Here is a 26,971-nt window from a genome sequence, read left to right as displayed (position 1 = left end):
TGTTATGGCATACATCAAAAGAAAATAATTTTCAAAAGAAAATATCCTATTACTACATGATGTATGAATGTCATGACATGGTATTTTTGGATTTTTCATAATGAAACATGAATGCAAAACTAGACATGATGTCATGGCATATTATGGACAAACAATCATGGCAAGATTTAGCATAAATAAAATATACCTAGATTAACTATCTAAGTATCCTTAAAGTCTTAGCTAAACTTACAACTTAAACCTAGATTGCCCTAAAGTGCTACAAGAGAATGCCAAAGCCTAAATTTGGCATTTCTAATTTCCTTGATTTTAATGTATGCCAATTGAAAATAAACAAGTCCTCAAATGTTGGCATATTCCATTTTTCCTCAAGAGTAGCACATTTAAATTAAGGCCCGGATTGCCTTAAATTGCCTGAGAACATACCAAAATCCCAACTTGGTATTTCTCAAGGTTTTCCCAATTTGTGCCATTTTAAGATAAAAACAATTTTTCACCATTAGGCACATTTTACTCTTTCAAGGAGTAATCAATAATTCCATTTCATTTTCAAAGGTTAACTAAAACCTTGAAAATGCTCCTTGAGTGTCAATTTCCTCAAAGTTGGGTTAACTACCCTTCTAATCGGAGTTGACACTCTCTAACCCATCTATGGGGTAGAGAAGATGCTCCTAGGAACCCAACACCTATTGGTGCTCCTTGGATGCTCTAGGTACTCACTAGGGATAACTTCCCTAGATACCTTCCTAGTGACCTTGTTGGGCTTCTTAGAAGCCTTGGTCACATTTTCTAGGTCAACTCTAGGGATAACCTCCCTTGTGACCTTGTTTGTGACTTTCTTAGACTTCTTAGAAGTCTTAGTCACATTTATTGCAAAAATACTCTTAGGGATGACTTCCCTAGTATTTTTGGCTTGACCACTAGACCTAGGGTTTGTTCCATAACTATATGGAACTCTATGGTAAGAGGGCACATCCTTCTTAGCCTTTGGTTTGTATCCCAAACCTCTATGGCCATTGGATGGCTTTTGTACCCCTAAACCTAGGTTATGCTCATTTTGCCCTAATAGGATATTTTCCATCCTTTTTAGGGTCTTTTCCATTTTATCAAGTCTTGACCTCAAGACTTGATTTTCTATCACTAAGTCCTTAGTTTTAGATTTTTCATTTGATTCATGAGCATATTTGTTCTTGGGCTTGTATCTAAAATCTTTAGAGTTATTGCCCAAGTGTCTATCTACCTTCCTAACCTTAGGTTGGGTAGTTTTGGCATGTAGGGCCACATGTTTTTCCTTAAAGCCCTCATGCTTTCTATTCTTATGGTAAATTGCATTAAAATGATAAAAGTTAGAACTATCATGCTTTTTACCATAATGTAAAGGGGTAGGCTCAATAAATGTTACCTTCTTCTTTACCTTGGAGGCTCCCCCTTGACGAATGCCTCCTTGAGCCTTGACCATCTTCTTCCCCTTGGGGCATTGACTTCGGTAATGCCCTTTTTGGTTGCAAGAAAAGCACACAATGTGCTCCTTGCTCCATTTTATTCCGAGGATGGTCTCCTTGGGCTTCTCCTTGCCCTTTTGTGCCACTTGGCCCTTCTTCTTGGCCAAGTTGGGACACTTGCTCTTATAGTGCCCATGTTCCCTACACTCAAAACATATTATATGATTTTTATTTTTAATTGAAACATTTATACCTTCTTGTATAGGGATGGCACTTGCTCCTCCATTTGATATTTCTTGAATTTCGGAGGTGGCACCATCTTCTTCTTCTTCACTTGACCCGGATGTAGAAGCTTCTCCTTCTTCTTGATCCGGCGTCACCAAAAATTGCTCCCCCTCAATCCTAGAGGTGGAGGCTTCATCATCTTGAATATGAAACAAGGAGTATGCTCCCTCCTTGTTCCCTTCGTTGCATTCCCTTGAGGATGAAGCTTCTTGGATTTCCTCTTCTTCGGAGGTTGAGCATCTCTCAACCTCGGAGTCCTCCTCTTGGTCTTGATCCAATGAGTCGCCCTCTTTGGATTCTCCTTGATCTGGTACAGTGGAGGGGATCTCATGAATTCTTGCCAATTTGCTCCAAAGCTCCTTGGCATCTTCAAACTCTCCAATTTGTTCCAAGATGTTGCTTGGCAATAAATTGACCAAAAGCTTGGTCACTTTGTCATTGGCCTCACATCTTTGGATTTGGTCTTTGCTCCACTTGCTCCTTTTGAGTACTTTGCCCTTGGAATTTGTGGGAGCTTCAAAACCTTCCATGAGAGCAAACCATTGCTCTATCTCCATCATAAGAAAATTTTTGATTCTTGATTTCCAAGAATCGAAGCTTGTAGATGAATATGGTGGAGCCACCCTTGTGTCAAATCCAAGTTCATCTTGGAATTGCATCTTGAAGTTGAGCTTGATAAAATCTTGAACTTGAAGAATTTGCTCCAACTTCTTCACCCTCTAGCTTTTCTTGTTATGCTTGACCCTTCCGGCGATGATTCCGGTGAAGAGCGGCCTTGCTCTGATACCACTTGTTAGGACCAAAAGTAGCTAGAGGGGGGGTGAATAGCTCGTCGCGTTCGCTCGTTGCTCGGCGTTGCTTGTTCCTTCAAAGATGTGCAGCGGAAAATACAGAAACAAACACACAACGCTAACACGGTTGGTTTTACTTGGTATCCAACTCACAAGAGGTGACTAATCCAAGGATCCACACCAACACACACACCCTCCACTAAATAAAACTCTCCTTTATGGTAACTACCAAGGGCGGAGAAGCCCTACAAGACTCAATACAAGAAGAGAGGGAAAGGATACAAAATACAAGCACAAGGCTTACAATTAATGCAGAAAACCCTAACCCTAGCTTCTCTTCTTGCCTTTGATCCGCCTCTTGACTCGGAGAGCTTCCAAGAACCTTCAAGAACTGGCGATCACGAGCTTTGAGAGTGCTGTGGAGGAGCTGGCGAAGATCTGAGATGAAATCGTGAAGAGATGCCGCAGCCATCACACGCCTGCAGCTATAAACGACGCGGTCGGATCCCGATCGATTCGAATATTCCCAATCGATCGGGAGGCTTTGGATCGATCCACGGATCGATCCAGCGCTTGTGCTCTGAAGCGCGCTGGATCGATCCACGGATCGATCCGGTAGCTGTCAAGCGATTGAATCGATCCGCGATCGATTGGGACCTCTGAATCGATCACGGATCGATCCGGAGGCTCTCTGTTCGCAGTCGGATCGATCCACCGATCGATCCGAGCTTCGATCCAGCACTTGATTTTTGTCCAAAACCAAGTCCCAAACCTCCCAAACCAACATCCGGTCAACCTTGACCTGTTGGTATTTCATGCCTAGCATCTAGTCACTCCCTTGACCTGCTAGGACTCCCTTACCAAGTGTCCGGTCAATCCCTTTGACCCACTTGGACTTTTCTCTGTGCCAAGTATCCGGTCAATCCCTTTGACCTACTTGGACTTTTCTTTCATGCCAAATATCCAGTCAATCCTTTGACCTACTTGGACTTCCCAGCACCAGATGTCCGATCATCCTTGATCCATCTGGATTTTCCGTTGCCTGGCTTCACTCACCAGGACTTTCACCTAGCTTCACTCACTAGGGTTTTCCATCTGCCTAGCTTCACTCACTAGGACTTTCACCTGGCTTCACTCACCAGGATTTCCATCTGCCTAGCTTCACTCACTAGGACTTTCACCTGGCTTCACTCACCAGGATTTCCATCTGCCTAGCTTCACTCACTAGGACTTCCTTCTGCCTGGCTTCACTCACCAGGACTTTTCTTCTGCCTGGCTTCACTCACCAGGACTTTCATACTGCCTAGCTTCACTCACTAGGTCTTTCATTTTGCCTAACATCCCAGTTAGGACTTCCCAGTCAAGTATCCAGTCAACCTTGACCTACCTGACTCTTCTTCAATCAATATCTTATTGTCAAACATCTAAACCCAAACCAAGACTCAGCTTGGTTACCCAGGTCAACCTTGACCTGAGGAATATTGCACCAACACTTCCGAGATGAGAAACCACCAACCACCTTCTTCTCCTCCAAGCAAGGTTCGGCCACAAAGGAAAAACTTCACCAAGGAGGAAAACCAAAATACTAACCAAGCTCCAAGAGATGCTAGCTTTCTCTCCTTCTTCTTCTTCTTCTCCGAGTAGTATCCGGCCACCACAAGAGCTCCAATGGAAGAGAAGGGTTCGACCACCACAAGAGGAAGAGAGGGAGAGGATGGCCGGCCACACCAAGGAACAAAAGAGGGAGAGGAATAATAGATGTTGTATCTCATGAAGGCACCCCCACCCCTTCTTTTATATTCCTTGGCCTAGGCAAATTAGGAAATTTAATTACAATAAAATTTCCTCAATTTCCTTGACATGATTTTATTGAGAAAAATAAAATAAAATTTCCCAAATTAAAACCAATGGCCGGCCACATCAATGAAGGAAAAAATTAGACAAGTTTTAATCAACAATTAAAACTTCCTAATTTGTTTCGGAAATTTTAAAAATAAAATTTCTTTTAAAATCTCTTCATGGTTGATAAAGGAAATTTCTATAATTTTAATTTTATCAACATGTGAATAATTTTAAAGAGAAAATAAAACATCTCTCCAATCTACAAATAAAGAAAGAGATCAAATCTCTTTCTTTAATCTTTATAGATCTTTTACAAGAGAGATATTTTAATTTTAATTCTCTTTAAATTATATCTTCCACATAATAATAAAAATTAAAATTAAATTTCTTTTTAATTTAATTTGGCCGGCCCTACTAGCTTGGGTTCAAGCTAGGGCCGACCACCCAATTCCGGCCCTAGCTTGTTTCCAAGCTAGCTTGGTCGGCCCCTATTGAGTGGGAATAGAAGGTGGGTATAGGTGGGTATAGAACCCTACAAATAAGAGGCTACGATAGGGACCGAGAGGAGGAATTGGTTTTGGTCTCCGATAAAATTAAGCATCCCGTGTTCATTGAACACACAACTTAATTTTATCAATGATAATTCATTCCACTAGAGAACTATCATTGAACTACCGCACCAATCCCAAATTATATTTTTGGGCTCCTTCTTATTATGAGTGTGTTAGTCTCCCTGTGTTTAAGATATCGAATGTCCACTAATTAAGTGAGTTACTGACAACTCATTTAATCAATATCTATGTCCAAGAGTAGTACCACTCAACCTTATCGTCATGTCGGACTAGGTCCACCTGCAGGGTTTAACATGACAATCTTTATGAGCTCCTCCTGGGGACATTATCAACCTAGTATCTCTAGGACACAGTTTCCTTCTATAATCAACAACACACACTATAAGTGATACTATTTCCCAACTTATCGGGTTTATTGATTCATCGAACTAAATCTCACCCATTGATAAATTAAAGAAATAAATATCAAACATATGTGTTTGTTATTATATTAGGATTAAGAGCACACACTTCCATAATAACTGAGGTCTTTGTTCCTTTATAAAGTCAATATAAAAGAAACGACCTCTAATGGTCCTACTCAATACACTCTGAGTGTACTAGTGTAATTATATAGTCAAGATAAACTAATACCTAATTACACTACGACCTTCTAATGGTTTGTTCCTTTCCATTTTAGTCGTGAGCTACTGTTTATAATTTATAAGGTACTGATAACATCATCTTCTGTATGTGACACCACATACTATGTTATCTACAATATAAATTATATGAACAACTACAAACAAATGTAGACAATTTGACCAAATGTGATTCTTTATTCATAATGAATGTTTACAAAGCTTAGGCTTTCAGTGTACACTCCAACAGTGTATCGGTCCGATGGAAAGAGCAGAACATGGGGGGTCCATACCTTCTTCTTTGGTTTGGGTCGCTCGGCAGCTACCTCTTGGACATTGGACCTCGCATGGTGAGAGCGAACTGCTTCGGCCCGCGGTCCTCTGGGCGGCTCCTGGCGAGTGACAGGCTTCCGCTCGGCAGGTGTTGGTCGGTCAGTTGTGACTTCTTTTCTTCGGGCCGCCTGGACTTCCTCCACGTTGATGTATTCATTGGCCCGGTGTAACATATGATCATAATCTCGGGGCGGCTTCCGAATGAGCGAACGGAAGAAGTCACCGTCCACGAGGCCTTGTGTAAATGTGTTCATCATTGTCTCTGAGGTGGCCGTTGGAATGTCCATGGCCACCTGGTTGAATCGCTGAATATAAGCTCTGAGCGGCTCTCTGGGCTCTTGCTTGATGGCGAACAGGCTGACACTTGTCTTCTGATAGCGCCGATTGCTTGCAAAGTGATGGAGGAAGGTCGTGCGGAAGTCTTTGAAACTTGCGATGGATCCGTCCGACAGTCTCCGAAACCACCGTTGAGCCGATCCCAAGAGGGTGGTTAGGAAAACCCGACACTTCACTCCATTTGTGTATTGATGAAGGGTAGCCGTCTTGTTGAACTTACCCAAATGATCGTCCGGGTCGGTGGTTCCGTTGTATTCACCGATCGTCGGGGGCACATAGTGCTTTGGCAGAGGGTCCCGCAGGATGGCCTTTGAGAATTGACGGTTGATCCGCTCGGGGGAGGCGTCCGCTCGGGGGGCCTTGCCTTTTCTATTGTCTCGTATTGGTACTTCATCTGATGAAGATCCTCGATCACGATTACCTGCTGCGGCTTCAGGAGGCGTGCGGAATAGGGCCCGATGAAATGGAATCGTGGCCGGGGGTGCTTCCGCTCGGCCCCCTGATGCTGATGTCGCTTGCTGCTCAATCCGCTCGGCTTGCAACTTCTGTCTCTGTTGTTCCACAAGCTTAGCTGCTCTTGTCTCGATCAGAGCGTCGAGCTCCTCTGTGGAGAGCATCACCGAGTGCGGTTGTCCAACTTCGTCCATTGCTTCCGATCGGATGCAGGAGCGTTCCTACAGACGATGCCAAATTGATCCTGTCCGAACGATGAATCAACGGACGCTGGGCACGTGGCGCTCTCCGAACTGCTGACGTGGATCTCCGACCGGTCGTACGGACCTTCGGTGAACCTGCAAGGAAGTCGGGCCGGGAAGGGGTTCCCGGCGACGACCCTCCGACGCTCAAGTCAGACAAGTGGACAACAAAGAAGTGGCTCTCAATCTCCGAGAATGCCTACCTCCGGCGAAGTGTGAGGCTCCTTATATAGAGTTGTGAAGGGGCTCACGCGAATACGTGTCCTCAGCCCATACCTCAGTATGTGCTTGTCAGAAAAGCTTACCTGACACCATACTGCTACAGTCCGAGCACATCTCTGATGGGACAACGGAACCCTCTGTCATAAGATCTTGCGTATGACCTGGTCATTGAACATACTCGCTGTCAGATGATGTTCCCTTGTCCTTTTGTCTCTTCTTACCCCATGCCGAGCGTTCGGCCGGTCGGCCGTCCCCTCACGTTCGGCCGGTCGTATGTGCTGGTCCGCTCGGGAGATTCCCGGTCGGGTGCTCTGCTGACTGTTCACAGTATTGCTATTTTCTACCTCGGCCGAGCGGGCTTCCCGATCGGCCCGGCGACCCTGTTCCCCATGAGCGTCAGAGACCCGACTTCCTCGTCGGGTTCCTCGATTCCGTTTAGACCCCGTTCGGCCGATCGGTCCACCCTTCTCCGATCGGTCGTTTGACCTTTTGACTTCCACGTGGCGTTGACTCCTCTTAAGGGGGTCCCTCGTCCTTACTGCCGGATCAACCTCAAACACCGGCAATTTTACATGCCACGGTAGTGTGGACGTATACAAATTCGAACATTTGTAAGAGGAGGCTTTTACCCATTAATTATCTTGTCAATGAATCTTTATGACAAATAAAATTACCTCAAACACCATGAATTTTGTATGCCATGATAGTGTGGACGTATACAAAACCAAACATTTGTAAGAGGAGTTTTTCCCATTAATTTTATTTTCTTGTCATCCTGACAAATAAAATTACCTCATACACCGTGAATTTTGTATGCCACGATAGTGTGGATGTATACAAAAACTCGACATTTGTAAGAGGGGGGTTTTAATTTTATTATCTTGTCAACTTATTTTTTTGACAAATTAATAGTTGGTTTTCCTTTGGTCACACAAATAATAGCAGTGACTCCGATGGGGATAATACTATTAGACGTGTCTAAGTGTATACCATTACTTGACACTAAGTCCATTAATAAGATTATGCCCCTTCCGATGGGGAAGATCACACGCTCTTAATTAATTTTCTATAGTCATCCTAAAAGGAAGTTTGATCTAGTGATCCGCAAACAAACTCATCTGATATGGAGGAAGACACTCAGAGCCAACGCGCAAGTTTGTTTGCATCACTTACAAACCAGTAATGGAGACCGTGAAATTTATTAAAATAAATCTCTCTCCCACTTAGTTATTTAAAGTGAGGAATTTTAAACTATCCTATCATACATCACATGTATATATACACATCACAGTAAATAAAAGCAATAAATATAAAAATTATTTTTCCAACTATTATGGCATTTTCCATCACTGTCCCCCGTGTGCTCCAACCCTAACTGCTGCCATCTTTAGCCACAACCATCGAGTCGAATCGTCGCATCCATCTTGCTTCTTATTCCGCTGTGCCTCTGGTGCTCCAAAAGTACCACACCTCGCAAGCATTCGATCCGCGATAAAAATAGAATTTTACATCTATCGATCCTATATTCCTCGAGGGAATGTACATGTAATCTAGATCAAAAATAAAATTCTAAAATCCTAGGGGCTGTATTAGTTACATACAATCATGCACACACACAATAATGCCCTTGACATGTCCAAGGGTCCAATCACACACAACATTTATAAGTCATAATAGTTGGAGCCTGCAATCAAAGAGTTAGCACATCCTACTATTATCCTGCCTAAATTATGTATGATATGTGCATAACCTATTTGAATTCTAAACACACAGAGGCAAACCCTAGCTCTGATACCAATTGTTGGTTAGTCCTAGGAAAACGTATCGGTTCTACTGTACAAAATTTTTGTACAAGTGTCGAACCTTTCCTTAAATAACTTATTGTGTTCTTTAGAAATTAAATTAGGAATCGCAGACGGAACTTAACATCATTGATTCCAAATTTAACTTATCTGTTATTAATGGTTTAGATTTGAATCGCAAGCGGAACTTAACACTATTGATTCAAATCCACCTATGTTATTAATTCTATTAAATATTAATTTCCAAAATTGGCTTCCAGGACTGCATGGTGAGGCACATGGCTTTCTTGGATATGGGAGCAACCACCACCGCCTAGACAAAGCCTTTTAAGGAAAGCTAATATTTAATTTCCTTAAATAACTCTAGGTTAACCAAAAAGAACAATCGAATCACAAATTCGAAAAATAAAGAAAACACAAACTCGAAAAACTAATTCGAAAAACTAGATCTAATGCCTCTTGTGTTTGGAATTCTTACAAAAAGAAATAACTAACATGATGCGGAAAACAATTACTAATTATACCTTCTCTTTGTATGCTAATGACCTCGAGATCTTCTACCGTATTCCTCGCCTCGCCTTGGACGTCGTGTGGGCGACGATCCTCCAAGATAAACACCACCCAAAGAGCTTTCTTCTACCTCCTCTAAAATCCGGCCACCACCACCAATTTAGGAATCAAAGAGAGCAAGGGAAAGGGAAGGGGAGAGATCCGGCCATCATGAGAGAGCACAAGCAAGAAACTAGAATTAGATGCCTCCTCCTCCTCCTCCTCCTTCTTCTTCTTCTTCTTCTCCTTCTCCTCCTTCTTGTATCCGGCCACTTAAAAGAACCACAAGCAATATGTGGCCGGCCCTAGCATGATAAAGAGCTAGGGGCCGACCCTAAGGAGGAGACTAGAGAGAAGAGAGAAAAAAAAACATTAATTCATGAAGTCTCTCCTCCCCTTCTTTTATAATACTCGCCCAAGGCAAATAAGGAAAAACTTTTTACAAAAAATTAAAATCTTCCTCATGTTTTTCCTTTTTCCTTTTTATTTTTCCTTTCTTTCCTCTTGATTGAATCAATCACCAATCATAGATTAGTTTTAATTTGATTGGATGATGATTTAATCCTATTGACCGACCCCCTGCTTGGGCACCAAGCAAGGGTGGCCGACCCCTATAAGGAATGAAATATATATATATTTTTATAAAATTTTAGAAGAAGAAATTCTCTTATAAAATTTTACAAGCTCTCTTTCAATTTCCTAAAGTAGGAGTTAAAAAAGGAAAGTTTTAAAAAATTAAAACCATGTTTTAAAATTTAAAACTTCTCTTATAAAATTTCCTTTTTTAACATGGTGATAGAAAATTTAAATTTTAAAATTTCTCTTCCTTTTTTTTTTCTAAACCATGAGGATGGTTAAAAAAGGAAAGTTTTAAAACTTTTAAACTTTCTTGTAAAACACGTGGCCTAATTCAAATAAGGAAAGTTTTTAAATATAAAATCTCTCTTTTAAAACTTGTAGTTTTCTACAAAGAGAAGATTTTAAAAATTCAAAAACACCCCTCCTTGTTTGAATTATTATGGCCGACCCCCCTCTTGCTTGGGCACTAAGCAAGGGGTCGGCCCCTTAAGAGGATAATGTGGCCGGCCCTTGCTTGGTCACCAAGCATTGGGCCGGCCCCCTTCTTGGACACCAAGATGAGTTTATATTTGGATAGACTTGAGGTTTTAATGAGGCTACGACAGGGACCTAGAGGAGAAATTGGTTTTGACCTTCCGATGAGCTTGAGTATCCCGTGTTCGCCTCGAACACACAACTCAAGTTCATCGATAATAACTCATTTCACTAGAGAGTTATTATTGCACTACCGCACCAATCCCAAATTACATTATGGGCTCCTTCTTATCATGAGTGTGTTAGTCTCCCTGTGTTTAAGATAACAAATGCTCACTAATTAAGTAAGTTACTGACAACTCACTTAATTAATATCTAGCTCCAAAAGTAGTACCACTCAACCTCATTGTCATGTCGGATTAAGTCCACCTGCAGGGTTTAACATGACAATCCTTATGAGCTCCTCTTGGGGACATTCTCAACCTAGATAACTAGGACACAGTTTCCTTCTATAATCAACAACACACACTATAAGTAATATCATTTCCCAACTTATCGGGCTTATTGACTTATCGAGTTAAATCTCACCCTTGATAAGTCAAAGAAATAAATACTAAATATATGTGTTTGTTATTATATTAGGATTAAGAGCACACACTTCCATAATAACCAAAGTTTAGTTCTTTTATAAAGTCAGTACAAAAAGAACTTACCTAAAAAGGTCCTACTCAATACACTTGGAGTGTATCAGTGTAATTTATTAGTTTAGATAAACTAATACTTAATTACACTACGACTACTTCAACGGTTTGTTCCTTTCTATCTTAGTCACGAGCAACTGTTTATAATTTATAAAGAATAATTGACAACATGATCTTCTGTGTGTGACATCACACACCATGTTGTCTACTATATAAATTAATTGAACAAATTACATTTAACAAATAAATGTAGATATTAACCACTGTGATTCTTTATTTCTAAATAAATATTTATACAAAAGCTAGGCTTTTAGTATACACTCTAACAGGAAAGGAACAAACCATTGGAATAGTCATAGTGTAATTAGGTATTAGTTTATCTTGACTAATAAATTACACTAGTACACTTTAAGTGTATTGAGTAGGACCATTTTAGGTAAGTTTTTTTATACTGACTTAATAAAAGAGCTAGACCTTAGTTATTATGGAAATGTGTGCTCTTAATCCTAATATAATAACAAACATATATATTTAGTATTTATTTCTTTAACTTATCAAAGGGTGAGATTTAGCTCGATAAATCAATAGGTCAGATAAGTTAGGAAATGATATTATTTATAGTGTGTGTTGTTGATTATAGAAGGAAACTGTGTCCTAGTAATCTAGGTTGAGAATGTCCCCAAGAGGAGCTCATAAGGATTGTCATGTTCTTTAGCGGCATGACAATGAGTTGAGTGGTACTACTTGAGCTAGATATTAATTAAGTGAGTTGTCGAACTTACTTAATTAGTGGACATTCGTAATCTTAAACAGGGAGACTAACACTCATGATAAGAAGTAGTCCATAATGTAATTTGGGATTGGTGAAGTAGTTAATTCTCTGGTGGAATGAGTTATTATCGATGAACTTGAGTTGTGCGAGCATGAGATACTCAAGCTCATCGAGGGCCAAACCAATTTCTCCTGTCGTAGTCTCATTAAACCTCAAGTCCATCCAAATATAAGCCTATCTTGGTGTCCAAGAAGGGGCGGGCCGGCATTGGTTGGTGACATATTCGATTAATTTCCCCTTGGTGCCCAAGCAAGAGGGGCCGACCACAATAATTCAAACAAGGAGGGGTATTTTGAATTTTTAAAATCTTCTCTTTGTAGAAATCTACAAGTTGTAAAAGAGATATTTTAAATTTATAAAACTTTCCTTATTTGAATTAGGCCACATGATTTAAAAGAAAATTTAAAAGTTTTTTTGAAACTTTCCTTTTTTTAACCATTCTCATAGTTTTAAGAAAAAGGAAGAGAAGTTTTAAAATTTAAAATTTTCTAACTATGTTAAAAAAGGAAATTTTTAGAAGAGAAGTTTTAAATTTTAAAATAAGGTATTAATTTTAACCTCCGCTTTAGGAAATTAAAAGAGAGCTTGTAAAATTTTATAAGAGCTTATAAATTTTTTTTTATTTATTTCCTTGATGAGGTGGTCGGCCACCTTGATTGGTGCCTAAGCAAGGGGCCAGCCAAAACAAAATAAAAAAAAAATCATCATCCAATTAATGGTTGGTGATTGATTCAATCAAGATGAAAGAAAAGGAAAAATAAAAGGGAAAAGGAAAAAACAAGAGGAAGATTTTAACTTTTGTTAAAAGTCTTTCCTTATTTGTCTTGGGCAAGTAATATAAAAGAAGGGGTGAGGAGGCCTCATGAGATAACAATTCTTATTCTCTTGGTGGAGTCTCTCTAGGTGGTCGGCCCTCCCTCTCCCCTCTTCTTTTCCCTTTTGCTCTCTTTTCCTTGGTGGTGGTGGTGGCCGGATTTTAGAGGAAGAGGAAGAAAACTTTTGGGTGGTGTTCTTCTTGGAGGATCGTCGTCCACACGACGTCCAAGGCGATGCGAGGAATACTGCAGAAGATCTCGAGGTCATTAGCATACAAAGAGAAGGTATAATTAGCAATTATTTTCCGCATCATGCTAGTTATTTCTCTTTGTAAGAATTCCAAACACAAGATGCATTAGATCTAGTTTTTTCAAATTTATTTTCGAGTTTGTGTTTTCTTTATTTTTTGAATTTGTGATTCGATTGTTCTTTTTGGTTAACCTAGAGTTATTTAAGGAAATTAAATATTAACTTTCCTTAAAAGACTTTATCTAGGCGGTGGTGGATGCTCCCATACCCAAGAAGGTCATGTGCCTCGCCATGCAGTCCTGAAAGTCAATTTTGGAAATTAATATTTAATGGAATTAATAACATAGGTGGATTTGGATCAATAGTGTTAAGTTCCGCTTGCGATTCAAATCTAAACCATCAAGAATAGATAAGTTAAATTTAGAATCAATGATGTTAAGTTCCATCTGCGATTCCTAATTTAACTTCTAAAGAACACAATAAGTTATTTAGGAAAGGTTCGACACTTGTACGAAATTTTTGTACAGTGGAATCGGTACGACCTTCCTAGGACTAACCAACACTCATATGTACTGGATTATCCTCTAAACTATGAGCTTGTACATTCAAATTGAAGCTGTAATTAAAAGTGTCTTCAGTATTCACCATAACACTAGAGGAAGTTGAAGATAGCATATTATTGGTACATATATTTATATTTGGAATAACATATTATTGGTACATATATTCATAAACAAAAATAATATTAAGATTGTGAATATTTTAAAAACACAATAGCCAAGTGGAGGAAGTCGATAGATCATAAAATGCATATCTTTCTAAAAGTTATACTATGACCTTTTATGATTTATCTTTTTAGAAATAATTAACTTTTAGATCATAAACACACTTAGGTTTTTAATTTAAAGAGTTAACACTGATAAAATTTTAATTTAAAAATTAACAATATTAATCTTCATATAAATTGATAATGCTAATATATAAATAGGGAAAAAGACATCTAAAAGTTGGTAGATGAAAACATACATATCTCAATTGATCTGAGGGAAAAGCTTTATCGTTGGTAGAATTTTAGATGTCGTCGACGCTTTGAAGTTTTTTTGGAATGCTTGGAATTTTAGAGTAGATTTTTTATGTCGAGAGTTTTTGAGCTACATAAACAGTGGTTTACACCAACCCTAAGCGCGATACTTGAATTTTAAGATTGCTTCACCCGAGTGTAAGATTTGAGTATTAGTCGAAAATAAGGACATAGTTGATTTTTGATGGACTGGTGCAGCCAGAGTTGGTTGGGAGGAACATTGCATTTCGTTAGTTAGGACTTCGGTGATCAAGAGGGGAGGGATGCTTGTTTTTGTTGAGTTGAAAACTTGTTGTCGGTCATTTAGAGATGGCGTGATGTTTAGGTTTAGGTTTTCTTATATGCACCGTTGCAGACGTCAATTTTGGTTTGGGCACATGTGGTGAAGAAAAATTATGTGGTTCAGATTTCTCTTTCGGTTCAGATGCACTTGACTGTCATGAGGGATTGCATACAACATTGACAAGGGGTAAAACGGGTATGAGATACATGATTTGGTAATTTCTAAACTCACGTACATTGTTCTTGTTTAAGATAGTTGTTAGGTGATTCAACAAAAAGCAACTGTCGTGGAGAAGCTTGCAAGTGATATGATGGCAAAGGGGGCTCATAAAGTTCCTACAAGCACTCAACAAAAGGTTAGAATGGGTACCGAGGTTGGACTCGGTATGACCATTCCGATGCTCAAGTTACCATGAGAGGATAGAGAAAGAGAATTAAAAATTATAGAGGAGAAGAGTTTGAATGTCTTTGTGCACGTAAGAGTAGGAGACCTTTTAAAAAGTTGTAATTATGTCCTTACATTACCCACACATTCCGAGATGAATGCTTACGTTGCCCATGTCTTCTGAGGGAAACAACTACGTTACCCACTTCCTCCGAGAGAAATGATTATGTTGCCCATGTCCTCTAAGAGAAATAGTTCGGCCAGCCAAATAGGATGTAGGTCCCAATTGAGGATCACTGAACTGAAAGAACTTGCTAACCAAATTGGAGGAGTCTAGCGAACTTAGTTGAAGGAGTTTGGTGAACTGAGTCGGAGGAATCCGGTGGACCAAGTCGAAGAAGTCCGATTAACCGTGTCAAAGGAGTCGGGTGAGACCATGATGAGGGAGTCCAAGGTGACTTAGCTAATGGAGTCGGGTGGTCTGAGTCATAGGAGTTCAGTGGACTAATCCCAAAGAATCAGATGGACCGATCTTGAGGAGTCTGGGAAGACGGGCAGGAGAGGTCTAGGAGATCGAGTCTGGAGGAGTCTGGGAAGACGGGCAGGAGAGGTCTAGGAGATCGAGTCTGGAGGAGTCTGGGAGGTTGGGCAGAGCTAGAGAGGTTTGCTTTAACTTCCACCTCTTTGTAGACCCGACCTAGTGCTAGGTCTGGCTCGGATCCGACCCGGGCCCATAACCGGGTCAACAGGTCGGTTGCCCGTTGACCCGGTTCGTCGGATCGAACCAGAACTGGCCCGGCAAGTTGTTGGGCCTGTTCCGATTCGTTTGGTGAAAATCTGACGGACCGCCGGTTCAACCAATTTTTTTTTTACGGTTTGAACCGCTAGTTAACCGGCGGTTCCTAGTCGTTGTAATCGCCGATTAACCAGTAGTTCCTAGCCGTTGGGGAGGGTGGAGGTTTTTTTAGATATTTTTTTTCAACGATTAGGATCATTTGATCATTTTTTGATCAATGACTATGATTTATTGCCCGTTACTATCCAAACTCTATAAATAGAGAGCTCATTTCATCATTTTCACACACATCTTCTCTACTCTTAATCTCAATTTCATATTCTTTATACGCTTTCGTTTCCAATTTTCAATTACAATGGAAGGAGGTCGTGGAGGTGCATCATCTTAAGCTCGGAAGAGAAAGGAAATAATGAATCCGCAGGAGGAGGACCCCAACATTCAATCAATCGATGATGAGATTGAGCACCTTCCAAATCTGACACCCGAAACACAAGAAAGTACCGATGCAATTACTTCTAAGGTTCGGGAACTTCCTCCTCTAAAGTCTTCTATTTTTACTAAATATTTTGAGAATTTCATACTTCTGTCGGGAGAAATACATGCAAAATGTAAGCACTACAATGTTTCCTACAAATTCTATGTCGGTGACGGCTGTGAGTCATTGAAACGACATGTAACAATGAAGCACCCGACAGAATATGGACTCGACCGTTCTCAAACACAATTATCAAGATTTTCTTCAACTAGTGGTAGTACTGATTCTGGTTTATTTTTATATTCAGATAATAAATTAAGAGAATTATTAGCTAAATTTGTTTTCGTAAAATATCTTTCTTTTAGTTTTGAATCTAAATGCACATTTGAAGATTTTTATAAAGAATCTCTTAATCCATGTGTTAAACGTGTTCCTAAGACTACATTTACTCATACAATTAAAAAATTAGTAAAACAAGGTGATCCGGTGATAAGGACGAGGGATCCTCGTTGGCGAAGGGTCAACGACACGTGGAGGTCAAAGGTCAAGAGAGTCAACCCGGAGGCCGGCCGACCGGAAGAAGCAGGCCTACCGACCGGGTACCGCAGGCCGACCGGCCGTGAATCTCCCGAACCGAATGACAGACAACCCGACTAGGGGTCGGGTTTCTGATGCTCAAGGTAAGAAGGTTTCAAGGGTCGAGCGGGCGGTCCGCTAGGCCGATACACAAGGCAACACAGGCAGGAGCAGTCTCATCCGAGCATATGACCGATGCAGAAGTGATACGCCTGCCGAGCGGCTGATCCGCTCGGCCCGGGAGCAGACAGGGAACGCAAGAGGACAAAGGAGATAGGGGATAACATCATCCTCGAGACACCTACCGCCGACAAGCAGCAGAGTTGGCGGCCGAGCCGTACATAGAATCATACGGTGGAAGCTTCCACCGTCACATCCGGGATATGCTCGGACAATTGCGGAATGGCGACAGAGGTACTTTTCTGACATAGGCTTGTTAAGGTATGTTTGGGGAAGCGTGAACGCATCGGGAAGTGTGCCTGCGCTTCCCCGGGGTCCTATATAAAGACCCCCAGACGTCGACGAAGGTATGTGCAACTCTTTACTGTAGCCACATTACTCTGTCTCTCTCGTTGCCTGACTTGAGCGTCGGAGGGCCGTCGCCGGGAAACCCCTCCCGGCTCGGCTTCTTTGCAGGTCCGCCGGAGAGCTACATCATCAGTCGGAGACAACGGAGCGTGCCACGTCCCCAGCGTCCGTCGACTCAGCGCTCGGACAGGATCACAAGGAAAAATGAATTTAATTGATGAATTTAGTAAATTAAATAATAAAGTTTCTTTATGTTCTAATATTTGGAGTGATCATTGGCAAACACATTCGTATATGAGTGTGACTTACCATTGGATCGATAACTCTTGGAACCTTCAAAAAAGATTGTTAGTTTATAGAGTTATTGATGAATCACATAATGCTCATAACATCGCAAAATTATTATGTTTAATTTTAGAAAAATATGGCTTAACTCATAAAATATTTTTAATATCATTAGATAATGCTACTTCCAATACCGCTTGTATAGATGATCTAAAATTTGTTTGTCAACCTATTATTGGCAGTTTATTTTTTCATATTTGTTGTGTATGTTTAAATTTATGTGTTATTAAAAATTTTAGAAAGTTATATTAAACCAATTAAAATTGTAATTTCTTATTTATGGTCTCATCTATCTATAATGAAACAATGGAGCAGATTTTGTAAAACTAATGAAATGAAACATAAAAAATTTTCACGTGATATACCAACATGTTGGAATTCAACATACCAATTATTACAAGATTCATTTCTATATAAAAATTATTATGTTCATTTTTTTGTACAAAATATTAATACTAATATATATTTATTTTTATAAAGAATATTTGTAGTAGTATTTATGAAATTTTAAAAGTATTTAATTATGCAACCGAACAACTTTTCAATGTTTATTATTCCACTACTCAATTAGTTTTTTTTAAAAAAATCTAATATAATATTAGTTTTAAATGAACGTATTAATAATGAATCTTTATCTCCTTGCATCTTAGCTATAAAAACTAAATGGGAAAAATATTTTTATTTTATTCTTGAAATTTATTTAATTGTATTTGCTTTAGATCCTAGATTTAAATTAAAAGTTTTACAAGAAATGTTAATATGACGCTTTAATTCCAATTAAAGATTTTTCTTCTCTTAATCCAGTTAATATTATATATAATGTTAAGATTTATTTATATGATATTTATAATCAATATTATGTAAAATATGGAACATAAATTAATGTTTCTAAGACAAACTACTAGTAGTAATTTAAAACTTACAAAAGTATAACTTTTATTAAAAGAATGGACAAAACGTCTACGAGGATCCTCAAGTTCCACACAGGAACTTAGGAATTATTTTACGACTTCTTTTGATTTTAATGAAGCAGATAGTGAAAATTTTGATATCTTAAAGTGGTGGTCACAGAAGGCTCAAAGCTTTCCCGTCCTCTCCGTGACCGCCAAAGAAATTTTAGCTTGTCCACTGTCAACTGTTGCTGTGGAGTAGACGTTCAATGTCGGTGGTAACATATTAGATGAACAACGATCAACTTTGTCTCCCGATTCATTAGAAGCTCAAGCATTATTTGACGATTGGACCAGAGCGGAGAAAAGAATCCAAAGAATGCAACTTTCAGATGACGAAGTTGAAGATTTTGATACTGAAGGAACGAATACGACAGGAACGGAAAATGGATGTGAGTGACAATGTAAATGATAAAAATGTAAAGAACTACGTGGACTTTGATTCCCCTATACCCTAAGGAGATACGTAGGCAACTTAAATAAGTGCAAGTCCTTTTTTACAATAAATTTTAATTTGTAATTTTTAATTTTTTTAACATAATAATCTTGAACCATGGTGAACCGTGGCAAATCGTGAATCGAATCGTGAACCAGCGGTTTCGAACGGTGAACTGTAACCGTCTTGGGCGGTTAAGGTTAAGGGTCGACTTTCTTGGAACCGTCGAACCAGCGGTTCCAAACCGTTGAACTGGCGGTTCTGAACCATCGGTTCTGAACCATCGAACTGTCGGTTCCGAACCGTGGTCAAATCTACCTCTTTGTCCTACACCTATATTTTACTTTTGACTAAGTTATTTGACTCCTGACCTGCTCTACCATATGTAGGCTCCCATATTCACCACATCACAAGTCTCCTCCTCAAGTCTAGTCGAAAAAGGTTTGAGTCCGACTGACTAGATTGTATAGTTTATCCTGATTGCCAACCTGGGTGTTAGGGCTTACATGGACGACGAAACTTACCTTGTCACTATTGGGCACATTGGGAATTTGTAAGTCAGGTGTCATCAATATGTATTGATTCTGTCTAAAATCGATGAGGAATGGACTAGCGGTGAGGTATCACTGATGTTGATCAAGTTGCTAAAACCGAGAGGAAGAAGAGAATGAGCTATCTTCTAGCTTTATTGAATCGCTAGACCCCCTAAGAAAAAACTAGGAACAGGGAGCCGAAAGTGCAATGATGCCTGCCAAGCCTAGACCTGTTATATAATTTGCGAGGCAAGTGTAGGATCAATTGCACATGGAGGGGGAGGGGGGGGGGGGGGGAATCACATGTATTTTAAAACTTTCTTTTCGATTTTTTTAAATGAGTGTGCAACGAAAGAATAAACTAAGTAAGAAAAATAGAACACAGTTGATTTTTATTTGGTTCAGAGCTTTCAGCAACTCCTACTCCAAGACCCAAACCCTTTGGACCTATCGACGAGTAATCAACTATCAAGTCATAATTGAATACACAAATCGAAGAAGAAAGTGTAACAACACCTACACTTTTCTTTATACAATAATTAATTGTAAACAAAATGTTACTAAATACTTGGACAGAAATCTGAATGTACTCATGCTTTGGTGTTTGTCCGTCTACAGTAGTCGTGTATAGGAGCGTCACAACACAATAGTAAGATGATGTCAGAACAATCAGACAGTCAAGGATTAGCGTAGAAGATTGATGTCTTTTTCTTGAACATCTAACCTTCTTTTATAGATAAACCTGTTCTTATCAAATCCATTGAACTCGGGATAAACTTTCTGACTTTGGTCAATCAAGTTAAGTCCTGTTTGTATTTGATGTGTGTCTAAGTGTGTAAGAATTTAGGAGCACAAGAAGTTGAACGGAAGATGCAACAGATGAGAAGGATGACACGAGAAAGGAGTCGATGGGTTCGGTGCATCTAAGGGACGAGAAACTGTAGAAGTGTACACCAGTGAATGAGAAGGATGCACGTGACATTTTCGAGGGACAAGAAGCCGGAGCAGAAGTCTACTCGAGGAGAAGGCGGAAGATGAGTTCGGGTGAGTCTAATTTTTGATGGTCGAAATCACCCATACGAAGTTGCTAGAGTTTGCCAGCAGCTACTGGAGGAAGGCGCCTTCAAGCTCGTCTTCGAGCCCTCGTGGAAGGTGCCTTCAAGCATGTTGAAGGCACTTTCAAATGAACGTTAGCCGAAGATAAAATTTTATTTTTGGCGATAAAACTTGTCACATTAAAGGTGCCTAGACCATCTTAGAGGTGCATTCTGATGGATCGAAAGCGCTAGAGGGGGGGTGAATAGCGCTCGTGGCTATTTCGTTTTTCGAAATCGTAAATCGTACGTGAAACTAATAGAGTAATAAGCAGCGGAATAAAGACAGTCAAACACAGAGACACGGGGAATTACTTCGTTCGGAGCCTAAGGCTGTTAGGATCGATGATCGCGGCTAGAGAGGGGGGTGTGAATAGCCGACCCCAAATTCGTTCTTTTCTTTCTACAAACTAGGTTAGCGCAGCGAAAATAATATAATAGAAATGAGAACGAGAAGATCAAACCTTAGACGCAGCGATGTAACAAGGTTCGGAGATGAAACTCCTACTCCTCGGCGTGTCCGTAAGGTGGACGAAGCATATCAATCCGTCGGTGGATGAGACCCCGGAGAACCGGCTAATAAATACTCCTTGTGGGTGGAGAAACCTCGCCACAATAACTTGCAACAATAAGATAGAAATATAGCAAGAAATACAAACAATATGAATGTAAAACACCTTGCTTGTCTTCGACTGGTTTCCGTTGATGAAGCAGCAACTTCACGGAAGAACAGCAGCAACTGACCAGCCGGGGAAGCTCACACGAAGCTTCACGAAGCAGAGAGCTCAGCAAAGCTCAAGCACAGCAAGGAGCAGGGGCAAGAAGGAAGAAGATGAAGAAGAAGAAGAAGTAAACAGTAGCTCCTCAACCCCTTTTATAACCTGCGAAGAAGACACAACAGAAACTAGCCGTTGCTACGCAACGGCTAAGATGTGGACCGATCAGGCTTCATCCTGATCGGTCCACAAGGGTCCTGATCGATCACAGGACCGATCAGGACCTTCCCTGATCGGTCATGGTGACCGATCAGGTCCTTCCCTGATCGGTCCCATGACCGATCAGGGCCTTTCCCTCCTTCTGATCGTCTCCTTCTGATCGTCTCCTGATCGGTCTGCAGACCGATCAAGAACTTCACTGTATGCTACTGATCGATCACTGATCGGTCTCCAGTCCGATCAGATAACACACAGAAGCTCACTGTGTGGTTACTGATCGGTCACCAGACCGATCCAGATACCCAGTGTATCACTGGATCGATCCAAAGCTTGGTTTTCGCCCAAACCAAGTCTCAAGCCTTCCAAACCAACATCCGGTCAACCTTGACCTGTTGGTACATCATGCTTAGCCTCCGGTCACTCCCTTGACCTGCTAAGACTCCCCACCAAGTGTCCGGTCAATCCCTTTGACCCACTTGGACTTTTCTCTTCGTGTCAAGTATCCGGTCACTCCCTTGACCTACTTGACCTTCTCAACACCAGATGTCCGATCACCCTTGATCCATCTGGATTTTCCCTTGCCCGGCTTCACTCACCAGGACTTTCACCTAGCTTTACTCACTAGGGTTTTCACCTGGCTTCACTCACCAGGTTTTCAATCTGCCCGGCTTCACTCACCAGGACTTTCCAACTGCCTGGCTTCACTCACCAGGACTTCCCAACTGCCTAGCTTCTCTCACTAGGACTTTCCGACTGCTTGGCTTCACTCACCAGGACTTCCACCTAGCTTCACTCACTAGGATTTTCACCTGGCTTCACTCACCAAGATTTCCCAACTACCTGGCTTCACTCACCAGGACTTTCCCGTCTGCCTGGCTTCACTCACCAGGACTTTTCACATTCGGTCCAGAGAACGAGCTCCCGAGCCCTCTCTGACCACAGTCCGGAGAACGAGCTACCGAGCCCTCTCCGACTTCCCATGTGCCAAGCTTCCATACTTGGACTTTTCCCGTGCCAAGCTCCCTGCTTGGACTTTTCCCATGCCAAGCTCCCTGCTTGGACTTTTCCCATGCCAAGCTCCCTGCTTGGACTTTTCCGAGTCAGGTCAACTCACCTCTGGTCAACCAGGTCAACCTTGACCAAGGGTTGCACCCACAACCTCCCAAGTTTCTGTTCTTGTCAAACATCAAGATACAACTTGAGTCAGGTTAATCAGGTCAACTTTGACCTAAGGTTGCACCAACAATCTCCCATCAAATTACAACTCTTCTGTTCTTGTCAAACATCAAAATACAACTCGAGTCAGGTCAACTCGAGTCGGGTCAACCAGGTCAACCTTGACCTAAGGTTGCACCAACAATCTCCCCCTTTTTGATGTTTGACAAAACCCATTGACAAAAACCCATAATCAAGTTAGGTTAACTCGATAACCTAACTTAGGTTTTCCAATGTTCTTCCCTGAACATTCTCTAGACATTCTCTATTCTCCTTTCTACTCTCCCCCTTTTTGACACACATCAAAAAGAGTGAATCAAGGTCAAGAGTTTCTTCCTAATGAAAGTCTCATACCTTTCATTGAAACTCTTAATTTCCCCCTTGACACTAGAGTCAATAATTAACTTAGTGATAATCCCATATCACTCATCCTCAAAAATTTCGACGAGTAAAAACTCCCCCTAAAAGTCAACTCCTCCTTGACTAATAGGTAAAACTCCCCCTAAAGGTCAACTCCCCCTTGACCATTGCACCAACAATGTCTTGGAGAGTTTCAAACCTTTAGAAACATAAAACACCACTTCCCGAGCTGCAATTTCAGACAAACAGTCGAAATTCAACAGGTTGGCACGCCCTGATCGGTCCTGGATCGGTCACGGTGACCGATCCAGGCACCCCTGGACCGATCAGAATCCCCTCTGATCGGTCCACAATTCTGATTTCTGATTTCTGATTTCTTCTCCCGAAATTCAGAAACCTCTAGAAAATTACAGAAAATTTCAAAAATTGTGAAATTTTGAGGATACATTCCTCATACCACATACTATCATGGAAAAATAGTTTTCTATGAAAATAACTTCCATTTTCAAAACTTGATACAAAGTTCGAAAAATTTTGAAATAGTTCAAGTTTAACTCAACTTTGTATCACTTTGCTCAATGATGAATGCTATCACTAGAAAAGCTTCATCAAGGTTTTTCAAATCAATTTTGAAATGATTTTAAACCCTTTAATTTGAGACCACAATCTTTGGGCTATATGTACATGACTTGTACATAAGCTTTCCCTATGATCCCCAATTAGAATTAGGCTCATCTAGGTACAAGAACTATGCACCTTGATCCTAACTCACAATCCTAATATCTCACACACATCTAAGATGTATCAAACACATCCAAGTCAATTTTGATGTGAGATATGGGTTTAGATTATCTTAGGCTAAGGTCTCATGCATTTTCTAAACATCAATTTGATCTCCATATCAAATTGTGTTTTTAACCTTAAATCAATTTCATTGATTATAAATGCAAGAAATGATGACATGTCATAAAATGATATCATACATAATAACATGTGCCAATGTCATGATGTCATGGCATAAAGTGTGAAACTTAAATAAAGCATAACATTTAAACTAACCTAAGCATTATCATGACATTTTAAATGATCATAAAATAAATATGATGTCATGACATGGCATATGGCAAACAATATATGGCAAATAGCACATAAAGGTATAGAAAATACCTAATTCTAGCCTTAGTTGCCATTTTTGATAGTTTTGATCATTTCGCCATAGGTTCTATATTCCTAAGTGTAATAGACCTAAAATCACATACCAAGGATGTTTAGATCACTATGTGCCAATTAAATTGACCTAAGAGAACTCCTCAAATGTGATTGACACATCCTAATCACCTTAGGAATAATTTTCAATTTCATTTTCAAGGCTTGATTGCACCTTGAAAATTCCTAAAGTGCCACCTTTTGCCATGATTAGGTTAACTACCTATTCAAGTAAGGTTGGCACACCCTAACTCATCTAGCGTGATGAAATCACGCTCCTAGGAACCCAATACCTATTGGAGCTCATTGGGTTCACTAAGTATTCACTAGGGATGACTTCCCTAGCAACCCTTCTAATGACCCTCCTAGGCTTTGAAGCCTTGGTCATTTGGGACTCATCAAGATCAACTCTATGGGTGACTCCCCTTGTGACCTTGGTGATGGTCTTTCTTGCCCTAGATTTTGTTCCATAATCTAATGGAACATTGTGATAAGTGGGCTTGACCACTTGGGACTTAGGTTTGTGACTCAAACCTTTCTTGTCCTTGGACATTGGTTTTTGACCCTTAAACCCTAGAGATGACTTCTCCAAGTTCTTAAGAGTCTTTTCCAAAGTATCAAGTCTTGACCTCAAGACTTGATTCTCCTTCTCTAATACCTCAATTTTTAATTTTTCATTTTTCTTGGAGGTATTCCTAGGCATGTGTCTAGTTGATTTGGGATTTCTACCTAGGTTCTCCTTAGCCTTAGATGAGTTAGTCCTAGGGTTGACTTTCCTAGTGTTATCCTTATCTAGGCTCACATGTTTGGCACCTAAGCATGTATATTGATTCCTATAATTAGCATGCTTATCATTCTTGACAATAGCAATAAGGCTACTAGCATGCATCCTACTAGAATTGCAAGAATGTGCCTTAGAGATTACCTTAGGGTTTGCCCTAGCTCCCCCTATACATGTGCTCGATCTCTTGTCCTTGTGAGATTGCCTCCCCCTCGGACATTGGCTCCTATAGTGTCCCCTTCGCTTGCATTTGAAGCACACCACGTGCTCCTTGCCCTTGCGTGTTGGGACTCCGGCTTCCTTGACCTTTGGCGCCGGTGGAGTCTTCCTAACCCTCCTTGGACACTTACTCTTGTAATGTCCATACTCCCTACACTCAAAGCACATTATATGTAATTTACAAGAAATTAAATTGCTTGAGTTACCTAGGGTTGAGGATGGTTGAACACTCTCTCCTTCATCCCTTCCGGAGGTAGAAGCTTCTTCTTCTTGCTCCGTACTTGAGGAAGAACTCTTCTCCTCTTCTTCCTTAGATGTTGAGTAACCCTCAACTTCTAAATCCATGCCTCCATGATGTGAGCGACTTGGCTCACTTGCCTCCTCTTCATGGCTTGAAGTGGAGTTCCCCTCATGGAACTTAGCCAAGTTGTTCCACAACTCCTTGGCATTGTTGTATCCACCTATCCTACACAAAACATCATTAGGTAAAGAAAATTCAAAAATTTTCAATACCTCATCGTTGACGGTTGATTGGTGGACTTGCTCCTTTGTCCACTTCTTTTTCTCCAAAAGTTCTCCTTCTTTATCCAATGGAGGAGTAAAACCTAATTGAACACAACTCCAATTTTCAAGGTTAGTCATAAGAAAATACCTCATTCTTACCTTCCAAAACGCGAAGTCGTCGCGATCGTAGAAGGGTGGAATCGTGATGTCTTCTCCGAGTTGATCCATCTCTAGCTTGTGCTCCCTCGGGTGTTGATCCAACGAAGAGCGACCTCGCTCTGATACCACTTCTTAGGATCGATGATCGCGGCTAGAGAGGGGGGTGTGAATAGCCGACCCCAAATTCGTTCTTTTCTTTCTACAAACTAGGTTAGCACAGCGGAAATAATATAATAGAAACGAGAACGAGAAGATCAAACCTTAGACGCAGCGATGTAACGAGGTTCGGAGATGAAACTCCTACTCCTCGGCGTGTCCGTAAGGTGGACGAAGTCTATCAATCCGTCGGTGGATGAGACCCCAGAGAACCGACTAATAAATACTCCTTGTGGGTGGAGAAACCTCGCCACAGTAACTTGCAACAACAAGATAGAAATACAGCAAGAAATACAAACAATATGAATGTAAAACACCTTGCTTGTCTTCGACTGGTTTCCGTTGATGAAGCAGCAACTTCACGGAAGAACAGCAGCAACTGACCAGCCGGGGAAGCTCACACGAAGCTTCACGAAGCAGAGAGCTCAGCAAAGCTCAAGCACAGCAAGGAGCAGGGGCAAGAAGGAAGAAGAAGAAGTAAACAGTAGCTCCTCAACCCCTTTTATAACCTGCGAAGAAGACACAACAGAAACTAGCCGTTGCTACGCAACGGCTAGGATGTGGACCGATCAGGCTTCATCCTGATCGGTCCACAAGGGTCCTGATCGGTCACAGGATCGATCAGGACCTTCCCTGATCGGTCATGGTGACCGATCAGGTCCTTCCCTGATCGGTCCCATGACCGATTAGGGCCTTTCCCTCCTTCTGATCGTCTCCTTCTGATCGTCTCCTGATCGGTCTACAGACCGATCAGGAACTTCACTGTATGCTACTGATCGATCACTGATCGGTCTCCAGTCCGATCAGATAACACA

The sequence above is a fragment of the Zingiber officinale genome, chromosome 6A (assembly GCF_018446385.1).
Source record: "Zingiber officinale cultivar Zhangliang chromosome 6A, Zo_v1.1, whole genome shotgun sequence".
Classification (NCBI taxonomy): Eukaryota; Viridiplantae; Streptophyta; class Magnoliopsida; order Zingiberales; family Zingiberaceae; genus Zingiber; species Zingiber officinale.
The sequence above is the reverse complement of the archived record's forward strand: the minus strand, read 5'-3'. Positions refer to the sequence as shown.